Below are 8137 nucleotides of genomic sequence, written 5' to 3' on the forward strand. Positions count from 1 at the left end.
GACTACACAGCTGCATAGAGTTTCAGAGATGGGCAATTATTCTCTGTGGATTTATCTGTGTGACAGCTTTCACATTATGTACATGTCATAACTCGATTCATTGTCAATCAAAAGAAAAAAAAAAGATTAGTGGAGATATAAGAATACATTTCATGTCAGGGAGCCTGAAAATAAGCAAGGTAAGGGCTTTGCATCCATGAAGTGGAAATTGTGTATGTGTTACCTGTTCTAACAGATGTAGCACAAGAAGTGGAAATCCTTGTGGCAGATCATCTTTTGATCAGCACAGGGCGAAGTGAAAAGATGCGTTCAAGTGTGTGTAGTTGTGAAGACAAATGGAGATGGAAAAGGGTGACTATACAGGGTAAGGACGGCCACTCCGTTAAAAGCACGTCTGTGAGATTTACAAAAGCACTTGAATTACAGCAGTGCCTCCACATCAGACACACTGTACCATCCATTATATAGCATTATGTTCTGCTGTGTTCAAATGCCTTTTTTTAAAACAGATGTAGCATGATTGTGTTCCCTCTCATACCTCTCATGCACATCATGCACACCTCTCTCCAGATGCCACTAGCAGGTCTACTAATTGTAATTATTACTCTAGCAAACAATCTGACCCCATGTAGAATGACCAGGGTACTGTTTTCCCTCCATCTACCATACCTGAAATAACTTAGAGCTGTACTTTGAGAAAGTGTGGTTTTACCTTAAGACCAGACAACCTGCTGTATAAATTTAGAGAAAAGGGTTTTTTTATCCCTATACTTTTTGGCTAGGCATAATAGACTTTCCAAGTAGTAATCACTTTGGCAACACCATAACTTGTGGGGAGGCCAGGATACTGTTGATTCAACCAGTAGCTGCCATTCCATTGCCCTGTTGCCTATATTGTGCACTCTGGATACTGTCAGACTGGATCATGCTGGTCAAATGTTGGTTTTCCATGGTTGGTGAGTGTGTACAAATGGACAAATTAGAGCCATGTCCTGGAGTCCTAGTGGTTCAGATGCACCCCAGTGTCCTGGTTTTGAGTGTGGTCAGTGACCTCTCTTTCTTTGTTTTCTGTCTCTATCATAACCGTAAAACTGCCCAGTAAAGTTGAAAATTCAAAACCATAATCTCAAAATGTCAAAAGAATTAAGTTGAGCTGACTGCACTCAGCTCCCCCTGCTGTCCATAAGGTGCCTCTATGCCCTAGACGTTTCAAACCCTCCCTCCGGCCTTTGGGCCACGCCTCCTCATTTACATACAGCTTGAAAACCTGCTTAAAAAATCTTTAGACTAGCTACTATCATGATTACTAGTGTAATTACTGATTATAGCTTACTCACTGCTAGATCACTTTCCATAAGACTCTTACCACATTTCCCCTCCCAGCAACACTACTGCTATAGGAAACTAGCAAATCTGAGCAAAACATTACATTTGCTAATTTTGAGAGAATATGAATTAATTATCTCTCCCACACGCTGTTAAAAGTCTTGAATCGTCACTATCTATGACAGCATGCTGTAAACAGCCAAGTACAGCTGTAGTAAGGCATTTGCAATTACTTCCATCCCCTGTAGGTGAGAGATTTATGAGCTGCAACTTTATAGTTTACGGAAAGCAGTGTTCTGCAGCTATGGCATTTTTACACAGATGCTTAAACTGTAGCCCTTTCAGTTTATGGCAACATTTTAGAAAAATGTAAATAGTGAAAAACAGAGTCCCAAGTACAAAGTTTCAGGTGTCATTAGGATTTGACTACATGTTTAAATTTCCCTCAAATGGTCTTATCTTTAGTTAACTCACATAGGGTTAAGTCTACCTTTAGAAATGAAATGTTTGCACTCGTTAAGAAAGGGCACCACTCTTCAATTAGAAAAGAACTGTAAGGTTTTGATGGTGGTGAACCCTTACAGCCAGGATGAAAACCAGCAGGACTGAGGTGTAAAGTGTGATGGAAAAATGAACAGCATCAGTCAAACAGGGATAGTTTTTTTTACTTGTGACCATAAGCAAATTTCAAAAAGTCCAACAGCTCTTACACACATGTAGCAGACTAGTTAACAACAAAAGCATTTTTGCAGGTGCAGCAGGTTGAAGTGGATTGCATCGGCAGAGGTGACACTCAACCTGAACCCCCCCCCCCCCCCCCCCCCCCTCTCTGACACTCTACCATTACACAGTGAAGGGCCCCTGAACACTCCCACCATACATTTAGAATACATATTTACAATTTGCCCTTACTGATATTTACATACAGAAAATACAAATCATTCTTGGCTAACACAGATTAAATCAAATTTAGATAAACTGAAGAAATAACAAACAAAAGCCAAAGGTAACAAAAACCCCTCTACTCACTCCCCTCTGACCTCCATCTCCTGCTTCAACGAACACAAACAGGCAACTTCTTGCTAATAAAATGAAGACATTTATTAATAATTATACATCTAAAGAATATATGATGAAGAAAATAATCAAGCAAATGAATAGAAAAGATTTAAATGATGAGATAAATGTGTCACTGAGTTGACCATAATGATGGAAGTATGTGATTTTAAAGTTATAAGAGAAAGGAGGGGTGCTAGGGCAGCATCAACTTCTCTAAGATATGATAATTGTGATTCAATATCAATTCATAATCACAGAAAGGTGCAGATTGTGCCTACTTGATGGAGCACTTCGGTGCAGACTGTTTCAACAGTTCCAGGGTTGCTGCAGTGTTGAGTCACAAGCAAGGTGCAGGCCAGTCTGCTTGCAGGGCTACGCCGTGAAGGAGCCTTCACTTCAGGCTTAGTTGCCAGGCGACTTCAGATGCAGTGTTTCGCCGAGATGAGGTCTGAACAGCAGGGCCTACCAGTTGCTCTAGTGGCTTGCTTTAGAGCCGGTGGGTGAAGGTCCAGGTTGATGCGTCACTGCCTGAGGTTCTCTGAGGCAGTCAGATGTGGGCTCACATTTAGTTGTGGCTTCTGTTGAGTTCTTGTGATTTTGGCTGAGTGTCAAATACAAATTTAATCTAGCTACACTAACTTCTTCCCCTTAGACTTGGGTAATTCCATAGGCTGGATGAAAAACTTCTTGGTACAGAAATATAAAAACACAAAAAGAAAACAGTTCCCTCAGTTCCTCCCTCCACACTAGAAGAAGGTTAAAAGCACGTACTTTAGGCGAGCAAAAGAAAATTAAAGAGAGACATTTAAGAAAAACTAAGATAAAATAAAGACAAAGTTTCCTGAGCTCAGTAAGGGCCGGCCTAATGGAGTGCACTGAGCAACACTCAGAAGAGTCAGCAGCCACACATTTCTCCATTCTCTGTATAGCATTGTCAGGTCAGGCTAACCCATTGTTGCTAACTTTGGAGCTAACCCCCTCCACTTTTCCAGCAGTTAGGGAAATAACAGATGTGAATTTTCTTTGTCTTGAGAAGCTGCAGCATTTAGTAACTGACACACTGTAGTTTGTACTGTACATTTACTGCCAGATTGACAACTTACTGCTAACCATTTCCTCTGCTCTGCTTGCATCCACAATCACTTTTCTGCACTCAACCACACACTGCTATGCTAGTACTAGCACCTCATTTAAATTCTTTCTGTAAATCCTGGAGTATCAACCTTTAGCAGTTGGACAGGAATTCAAAGAATAAGAAATGCTGGGAATGTCCTTTACCTGTGTATGTTTCACTGAATAGAACTTCCTTGTGACCTTGTACTGGCAATTGTCTGCCCTCTGGTGACAGTAATAGTGTTATGTGTATTGTTACGTTCATGTGAGAAATTTAGAGATGATTTGCACAGTGAATAAAGTAGTGTTACCTAGAGTTGAATGGTTATTTCAGGGTTAAAAATATTTGGCATTATCTGACCTTTTCACTCTCCACAAGGATATACCAAGCTCAACACCGCAGAGACTGGGGAGTGACTACAATAACTAGACTGAGAGCCTGCAAGTGGATGCTTGGTTGGAGAAGCGTGATGTTTTAAATGTCTGCAGAGGTGCATTAGAATAGAAACACTGCCTTCAACAAATGTACTTCATGCAAAAATATGATAATTTTAAAAATCATCTCATATGAATGAGAACCATGAGTGATGGGATGATCTAATGACCGAGGACAGGCAGTTTTAAATATTCTACACACACCTACAGTTTTACCAGTTACTTGGACACTGCTGATATTCTGGACATAAGTAACAAAAGTATATAGTTGTCCAAGTTTCACTGGGATTTGTGGTCCATGCTGCTTCTCTGTCTGTATCTGGTCTCTTGGTGCTCAAATGTCCCACCAACCGTGAAACCAAACCCTCCATGAGAGCATCATTCCTGTGTAGCTCACTAGGTGGTTTCTCATTGGCCCGCTGTGTCCCTAGGCGCTTTGTCATTGGATCCCTTTCCCTCCAGGAGGCTGTTGATTTGCCAAGACTCTCTGTGGTGTTGTGTCCCAACCCCCAAGATCCACAGAGGTAGTTGCTTAACTTTCTCTGCTTTGAAGACCACTAACACATATGTACACTCAATACACAGTATATCTGTATGTGTATGTGTGTGTTCCCAAAAATGGCTTGTTACATATTTAACGGAGTCTGAGCCCAACGGAAGTCTCAAATTCAAAAATTCCCAGGGTGAAGGATTATCAGAGCCCTAGTTATGTCAAAAGAAATGTTTTTACTCATAAGTACGGTGGAAACAATTCTGCTGCCAAGCAACAAGTGGTTAGAAAGGAATGACACTTTGTTCACTTACATATATACATATATATACATATATATGTGTGTGTGTGTGTGTGTGTGTAAGGGATCAACAAGCAGGTGTGCTTTTTACGGTTTTGAGGCACAACGTGGAGGTGCAGAACCATCTGATGTGAAGCAAAGGCCCCTGTGAAGTGCCTTAAAACGCACACCTACAAGTTGATTATCCCGCTTATATCATGGTCATTTGCCAAAAATATGAAACAAAAGCATTCGCAAATTTTTGGTGAAAACCACACTGTACTCGCTGGTAGATGTCATTGTTTGACATGTTTTATTTATTATTGTTTATTGACACAAAGATTGCAGGATTTGTTGGAGCATTTTGCTCTTAGGGGCTTCTCATCGAATGCTTGCATGGCCCTTTGATATGGGAAGTCCTTGAGGGGAGGCCCATTAATAGACAGCCGAATGCAGGCTGCTAGGTGCTCTCCTTGCAGTCTGTTCCTTAGGTTTGTCTTCACCTGCAAGCAGAGGGAGTATAATGAGAGAAGTTGGAGGGACAAAGAGTATTATAAATCACATATTCAATTGCTTCAACTCTATTCATGGTGGAAAAGTCCCTCTCACAATTCATAGAGGAAACAGGCACCGTGAGCACAATGGCTGCTAGTTGGCTGAGGCATGGGTAGAGCTGGCCCCACTCATCATTTTGGGCATCATGCTGGCATCCATGATCTGATTTCAAGGAAATGAATAGACAGAAAACGTAATTCAAAATAAGCAATAGGTCAAGTTTATTTTAATTTACCCACACATTAACATAAATCTTTAAAGTAATATAAATATGAATATCTTACTTGCTCCCTGAACCTTGCCCAGAGTTGCTCCCTAGTCATCCCTCCCTGTCTTTGTTATTTTCCTCTGCTCCTCCTCTCCTCTTCATTCCTAATGCTGAAGACACCAAGACCTCAGGGGTCATCTAGGTCCTGGTGTAACTTTCCCAAGAAAGAACCAGGGGGCTGGGAATCACCGGCATTTTTAATGGCTTTTCTAGAAGCCATAGTCACAGGGACCTAAAACAAGATGTTTCTGTTTTTTTGTTGTAGTTTTTTTGCTTGAAACTTACATAATTTCAATATTGAGTTGAAGAATAGTTTAATTATTGGTGACTGTACTTGTATGTACAATGTACAGTAGTTGTAGGCATCCCTGCTGTCCAATAGCCAGAAAGTTGAATTGCTCTTTTTTTGGAAGATCTTTGAGAGCCTTGACAGGTGGGGCAGCACATCCGCTTACATGTATACAGCTGCCACAAATCAGTATGTGGCACAAAAATTGTACAGCCCTTTTGCCAGCAGGCACTAGTTTACCTCCACCTCCTCAGCTAATGCTGCCAACATAGTGCTGAGGTTCTGTTGTAAATTGGTGATGGCCTGGTGCTTGGACAGCCAGCGAGTGTCTTTGACCTCCTAAAGCGTAAATTAAGGAGATAACAATAAAGGTAGATTGATTAGGTCAAACAGTTCTGGAGTTGTATTACAGATGTAATCTTATTTATAATGATTATTGACATTTGTCATTTTCTATTAAATTACTATTAAAATTTTCTATTACCTACACAGTCAAATCAGGCCTTTGATGCTGCTTGAAGGACAGCAGTCCTGTTGCAGCTATTTTTGAAATAAATCTGAAGCTGCTGCAGGTGCTCATTAAATGTATCCCTGTATGGCACGGTGCTGGATGCATCTTTACATGCAACAGACACCATCCATGGGAATTCGTCCTGCAGCTGTTTGGCAACCCCAGTATGCTGTTCTGCTTTAATCGAGTAAATACATATTTGTATCACATAATATAGCCTACTAGTAAGAATCCAGGTATGTAAATAGATTTTTTGATGTGTCATCACAGCTGCTCCATAAGTCCCCAGCCCAAACAGTTTGTGTGTGGGGAAGTTCTTTTTCTGGAGAACCCCCTTGAATGCAACCACTATTGTGTTTGACCTCCCATCTGGCACCGTGACGAGGTCTAGGAACACACTCCACAGTTTCCCCTCTTGGTCCATGTATCTGAAAATGATTAAAGCATTTTCATAGAAGACTATTAAATTAGGGATTACCGCAATACCGGTTGATAATTACATACATTTTTTGCTTTTAGTAGCTGTCTCGCAGATCCAACTGGCCCATGATGGCAACGTCTGTGCTCTCATCAGCCTCAAGTCCTATGGCCACAGATGCCTGTATTGCTTTTCTTCCAATCTATAAATGAAACAGAGCATGTATTATTTTTGCAATATTTTCATATAAGGTTATAATGAAAGCATCAAAATAGCTCAATATTGTATAGAACTTTTTACTTTGAGCTTTTCAAAATAATCACAACCAAGTAGCTCTGCCAAGTTCAACAGTGCAGGATAATTAGTGTGATGGGACTGTTATCGCTTTGTCAGGTGGTACAGACATTTAAAGGCCCTTATGATGGCTTCATGATCCAGGACAACAACAGGCTCGAAGGCATCCAAGACTGAGGAACCTGTGTGCATTGTAATTTGTAACATATAAAAAGAAACATAATACCCCAGCATGGCATGGGGTTTAACACTGTCCCTTCGATATTCACTTATCATGTGTCTGTCTAAACAGTCTAGGCGGTAAACCATTGAGCCCTCTTCAATAAATGGCCGCTTTGACACTCCCCTCTTGGCAGCATGTCTATGTTGCCTACATAAGTGGCAGAACATTCCTTTAAAATGATGGATAGATTCATTAAGAATATTTTCAGTCATATCTTTTAATTTATTTATTTTACACACTAATTTTGTATTTGAAACTTACCATTTGAAGTATGGTACAACCAAGGCTTGTATCTTGGTATATTAGGCCAATCTGGTTCCCATCCAGACTTCCTGTGTTTAGAGGTTTTTTGGAAGCTTGTCTCATCTTTCTCTCTTTCCTCTGCCTACTCCTCTCCTGCTCCCCTTGCCTGTACATTTTCCTCTCCTTGCTTCCTCTCCTCTCTCTCCTCATCTGTCACTCCTTGAGTTCTCCTGTTCTCTTCCATCCCTATATTCAATCCATGTTCCCTCTCTGTCTATCAAGGTAAACAAACACTTAATAATTATATGAATTAATATAGTTATTTTTCAGTGACAGTAATAACTACTTTTTTTTTTTACAAGCTAGGTTACACCAATAGCTGTTGTGTTAATAAACACAGAGGTGCTTAATGTGCATGTTGATGCTGTGCACTGTTACTGTGGGACTGTGTAGAAGTAGAAGACTGCAGAATGACGTACAGAGAAGTAGAGTGAAAGAGGTAGGGTGAGTGCAGATAAAACCAGATATGCTATCAGTGTTAGCGGTTGCTACATAAAGTCCTCAACAGTTTGCCCGTCTCCAGTGCTTCACTCAACAACATAACAACAGCGTAACTGCACCTTCGTTATGTGT

The 8137-nt window shown here is 40.6% G+C and overlaps 1 long non-coding RNA gene across 1 annotated transcript; it reads right to left on the minus strand.

Moving 5' to 3' along the window:
* Window positions 1–5043: 5043 nt before the first annotated feature.
* Window positions 5044–6931, minus strand: LOC137180553 (uncharacterized). Its single transcript, XR_010927994.1, has 3 exons — window positions 5543–6931; window positions 5313–5420; window positions 5044–5206 (listed from the first exon to the last, which is right to left on the minus strand). It is a non-coding gene; the product is annotated as an uncharacterized lncRNA (long non-coding RNA).
* Between the last annotated feature and the right edge of the window lie 1206 nt (window positions 6932–8137).

This window comes from Thunnus thynnus, chromosome 3, assembly GCF_963924715.1.
Source record: "Thunnus thynnus chromosome 3, fThuThy2.1, whole genome shotgun sequence".
NCBI lineage: Eukaryota > Metazoa > Chordata > Actinopteri > Scombriformes > Scombridae > Thunnus > Thunnus thynnus.